General features: G+C 35.3%; 1 long non-coding RNA gene across 2 annotated transcripts; it reads left to right on the plus strand.

Annotated features, from left to right (window-relative positions):
- Positions 1–596: 596 nt before the first annotated feature.
- LOC148779177 (uncharacterized) lies at positions 597–2,805 on the plus strand. Of its 2 annotated transcripts, XR_016047470.1 has the most exons (3): positions 684–1,085; positions 1,405–1,564; positions 1,985–2,805. It is a non-coding gene; the product is annotated as an uncharacterized LOC148779177 (long non-coding RNA). The 2 variants fall into 2 exon arrangements; XR_016047468.1 differs by having other exon boundaries at positions 597–1,564.
- Positions 2,806–5,523: the final 2,718 nt, after the last annotated feature.

Below are 5,523 nucleotides of genomic sequence, written 5' to 3' on the forward strand. Positions count from 1 at the left end.
GATAATTAAAAATACTCATTCACAGATATAATCACAAAATTCATGCTTTTTCCACACATTCTTCATTTCAATACATGGGCCCATATATATATAGGCCTACCCATTACTTATGTGATTAGATAACAACTACTCATTATTTGTATGATTGGATAACAACTACCCATTAGCATATGAAGAGAGATAATTTCTCACCCTCTTAACTACCCCACATTTCACATTTACCTAGAGAGAGATAAGAAGGACATGCACTTGCACCTCACATCTTCTATTATTTTGCATCATTTTCAACGATATAGCTCAAAAATACAATCTCGACTGCATTTCCTCTTATGATACTTGCATGAACTGCATCTTTGTTCGCTACTACTACTGGCTATGCTCTTGGACTTGTAAATTCAAAAAATAGTGAGGAGGGACAAGAAGAGAGACAAAAAGATCCATTTGAGAGACATGCTCTTGCACCTGTAAATTCAAGAATTAAAGAGGGACAAGAAGAGAGAGAAAAAGATCCATGAGAGAGAGAAAAGCTGATAATATCTTCTGTTTTAAAAAAAGATTGGAGAGAGACAAAAATGAGAGAAAAACAAAAAAGATTCATTGAGATTGTTCGCTCTATGCAAATAACCAAATCTGATGGCGGTGAAATCCATTACGTTAAATCTGTTACCTGTAGGATGGCTGTAAAATCTATTACGTTAAATCTGTTATGTGTAGGATGGCTGTAAAATCTATTAGGTGCTTATGGGGTAATCGAACTACACCCGTCGCTTGCCCAAAAAAAAAATAGTTTATCTGCTGCCATTCTCCCTCCCGCATGCTCCCTCTCTCATGCTCATATCCACTACTACGTTTTCTCTCTAAACTCCACTGCTATTTTCTTTCTCTAAAGTCCTGTCCTAGCTTTCACAAAGCCTGCAAAAAGTGGCTGCATTCAGGGGTTCATTTCCCTCTCTCCAAAACTATGGTTAAATCAATTGTTCGGAGAATTCTGAGCTTCTCTGTAGTCTTTCATAGAAGCCACAAAATTACTCTTTTTGCTGGTGGATTCACGACAGTAATATATTTCATAGACAATATATTTTCAGGTATCCAAACGGCCCTTTGGTCTCACTCTCTAAACACAAGTTTACCCTGAAGCTCTTATTTTAGTCCTGAAATTCGTAGTTCTACATTCTCTCTACAATACCTTTGTTTCTTTCGCTTCCTTCTGCAACTGTGAGTTCTCTCTTTTTACTTCTCCAACTAACAATTTCAGTGTTTCTTGTTGCTCTTGCTGGAGCTGCATTTTCTCTCTCTAACTGCTTGAGTGTTGCTCTATTAACCTAGCTATTTTTTTATTAAAAAGATTTGGAACTCTATATTTATCTTCAGATTGCTTATTGGTTCTGGGTTTTCTGTACGGAGATTTATGTCTTCTATTCAGTTTGCTGGTTCCTCTGTTTCAAGCAGAGGCTTCCGATTGAGACCCTCTCTTGTTAGGGTTTCTTCTATGAAGCCGTTGAGCTGAGTCTCCAGGAGTTTCAGAGCCCTTGTGGTCAAGGCAGCCACGGTTGTGGCCCCAAAGGTTGTTTCTCACCTCCATGTTTCTTTTTTATGTATAAGATCCAAGGCTTTGTGTTTTAGGGTTTAGGATTTATCAATTGAAAAACCATTTTTGGCTCCCTCTTGCCTCCCCCATTGTTCAGTTTGTTTTTCTTTACTTAAAATCGATTTCCTTAACACTGGCTCTCTGGTTATTTTTAATATTTAGTCCTGTACTTTTTAACATTCACTAGTTGAACTGGATTGATGTATGTGTAGCTTGATATCAGATTGATTTGTTTGTAGTCGTTTGTTTGATTTAGATGGATTGGGGATTTTTTGTAATTTGTTTTTCTTTTTTGTTCTCATTTCATGAAATAGTAATGTCGTTTAAGCTGGGTTCCTAAAGTTTCTAACATCTAAAAAATAAAAATTATGATGAAAATATGCTATTCTTTCCTAGGGAGAAGATGAATTGTTTGGCTATAGAGCTGAATAGATGGCCTGACCTTGCAATTTTGGGGCGCTCCCTTCTTCTATGTTTCCACGCTATTAACAGTTGTAATTCTACAGGCCTACCCTTGTAAACATATGTTCCCTTGGAAATTTTGATCTGTTAACTACAAATATTAACAAATGTTAGAATTATTTGAGAAATTACTAGAAAAAGGAGTGAAACTCGATTGTGAGATATGCATATTCATGCTTCTCTAGATTGGTATGAATGCAACCATTGCCGAAGTGCTTGAGGTTCTGAGCTCATCAGCGCAGGCTAATGTGCTGTGCTACATTCTGTTTTCTTTATGGTTCTTGTGCTGTTGGATATAATTTTCCTTTAGTTATAAGGAAAAGGAAATATGGGTAATGTTACTGACAATATTATATGGATGAATTGAGGACTTTGTTTATGTGTGCTGTTTGGGTTATGGTGTCCTCAGTGACAACTATACAGATGTGCACTAGAAATGATTGTGGATTAAGCTATGATCTTAAGTTTTGCGGTGTTCACTGCTATTGGATCGATGATTGCAAGTGATGGCAGGCTATTCAATGATCATTGTTGTTTAGAATGTTGACTTATTTGATATTGGTTGCCAGCTTATATTCATTGTGCAAGATACTATTTGAACTTTGAAGCAATTCTGGTCCATTTAAAAACTCTATTGAATCTAGATATCAAGTGATATTCAAGTTCTGGATTTGTATCGGAATTGTAATAGGATTAGTACGAAGTTTAAAGATTCTTTTGAAAATTTGGTTGAATAAAATGCAGTGCCATATGAATTGAGGTTAAATGCATGCATGTTAGCACCTGTTGATAAACATCTTAAAATATTCTTACTTATGCTTGCTCTTGATCACCCATCATGGTTGTTAAACTTATTAGCCATTAACATCGTCATTACATTAACTCCAATGCATTCAGGTATTTACAATAATCGGATTGTCTCTTTGTGGCCCTCATTCATAACCACTTTGTTGAAAAATGATTAGTTTGTATATATGTATCTGTTTTGTGATTGCTATTGGGATTTTCTTTGGGGCTTATAGAGTGATCAATCTTTTTCCACGGTGAGTAACAATCAAAACCTCAAGCATGAAGTGAAGATGAAATTGCCAGATCACTTGTTGCAGCTGGGAGTACTCTAGCTATATTAGGTAATATTCTAGCGACTTATGCACACAAATCATCTGCACCAAAGCGTAATTCAATTGGTACAAAGTGCCATAAAACGATAACTCCACTGAGGTGAACTGTCGAAACCAGATTAGAATGATAAAAAGAGCTTACTTATCTTGAAGAATATTCTTTTAGAGAGAGGAATATCATTGATACAATGAGGGGTTTCATTTGATGAACAACTTGTGATGTTCATGCACATTCTAAGCTACAACCTGAAGAATCGAAAGATTGCTCATGAGTTTGATCACTCAGGAGAAACTGTCAGTCGACACTTTAACCAAGTGTTGAATGTAGTCATAGGACTTCGCAGAGAATTCTTCAAACCACCATAGTCGGGCATACCACCAGAAATCGCTCGTAAGAAGAGGACGTTGTTTCTTTCTGTTAAGGTAATGCATATTGGTCATACTTATTAATTTTTACTTGATTAATATGGTATTCGGCAATATTTTAATTACTTCTCAATAATAGGATTGTGTTGGAGCCATTGATAGCACTCATATCCTGACAAATATTCGGACTAGTCTTAAAAAAAAAAAAAATCGTAATAGAAAGGGTTATTATGTGATGGGAGTTGCTCATTTAACCTTCAATTCCAACACATTCTTGCTGGATGGGAGGGCTTTGTTGTTGATTCTCATGTTTTGCAATCATCACTCTCTTGTGATGATCCTCTTGTAGTTCCCAATGGTATTTCGACTATCTTTGATACTATATTAGTTCACATAACGATATATTACCAATTAATTTTAAGCTCAATCAAATATTCATTTTGTAGGAAAATACTACCTTGTAGATGCCAGGTATCCTAATATCCAAGGATTTCTCATCCCTTATCGTATGACTCGTTACATTTTGAATGACTATGGTCGTGGTAGATAAAGATCACATAACTACAAGGAGTTGTTTAATAAACAACATTCCTCGCTCAGAAATACCATTGAACGTGTGTTTAGAGTTTTAAGGCATGTTTCCCTATCTTGAAACTGTCTACTACCTATCAGCTCAAAACACAAGTCAAGATAGTTGTTGCATGCAGTATTTTATACAATTTCATTATAAGTGAAGACGGTGAACTTCTTGATTATAAAGATGTAATAACTGATCAAAACCATCTACCGTTAGTGGAAGTTCCAAATTCCGAAGTATTTGGGAGGAGTCAAAGTGAGAGAGATGAGTGGTCTGAGTTCAGAGATGACCTTGCGATGCGGATGTGAGCAGATTATAGAAGTCATCTTAATTGAAGCTCATAATTTTTATTTTTTGTAATTGAGATGAATTCATGAGAAAAACTTTTATGGCATGTAAACCTGATTTTGCTTTATGTTTTGCTGTTATACATTATGACCTTTTTAAATATATGCAAATTTCTATTTTGCTCATGTATAACTTAGCTTTGTAATTGTATTTTACATTGCTACATTAGATATGAATTTATTTTAATAGTTGATCTGATAGTGATATTTGATAATTCATGTTAGACATGGCGAATGAAATTCCAATGACTCGGTCCAATCCCAAGATAGGGAAAAAACTTAAATAGACTTAAAAAATGGACACAATTTGGTTGGAGCTACTTGTTGAGCAATGCTTGCTCATTAAGAAGCCCGAATCAGCTTTTAAAAATGAGCAATGAAGTACAATTAAGTAGAAGTTCAATGCTAATCTTGGAATGAATTTAAGAAGCGATGCTTTTAAGAATAAACTTGGAACGTGGTCAAATAACTATAAGACTATAAACAAAAATGAAGGATACAGTGGCTTTGGATGGAATGAAGAATCACATATGGCCGTTATCGATGAACCTTTATGGGATGACTATGTAAATGGTATGTGTATGTTTCTCATCTATCTAAATTTTTATTATTTTGAAAAAATATAAATTAGTTATTTAAGTTAATGCATTTTATATTAATCTTCCAGTCTAATCCACTTGTAAAGAACTTCAAAGGGAAGTCCTTTGAATATTGGAAGGAGTTGAGCATAATTGGTGGCAATGATTTTGCCGAGGATGCTAGTGCCAGGATGACAGCACAACTAGAAAGGGAAATTGATGATGATGTTGAGGATGTTTGAGAGACGATTGTAGGTTTAGATGATGATGATGGTATTGAGGAAATAGGTGATGATGAGGACGTCCCAGAGACACCGGTCCAATCAAGGACGAATGAAATAACCACCAATCCATTCAAGAAATCAACAATAGTTATGCCATCAAGGAAGAAAAAGAAAACCATGGTGGATACTGTGGAGGCAATAGGTGTTGTCATAAAATAAATAGGTGTTGCAATTGTAGAGTTGAGGAAACCAGCAACAAA

Source organism: Amborella trichopoda, chromosome 13 (assembly GCF_054954075.1).
Source record: "Amborella trichopoda isolate Santa Cruz 75 chromosome 13, AtrichopodaSantaCruz75HAP2 v2.0, whole genome shotgun sequence".
Lineage (NCBI taxonomy): Eukaryota > Viridiplantae > Streptophyta > Magnoliopsida > Amborellales > Amborellaceae > Amborella > Amborella trichopoda.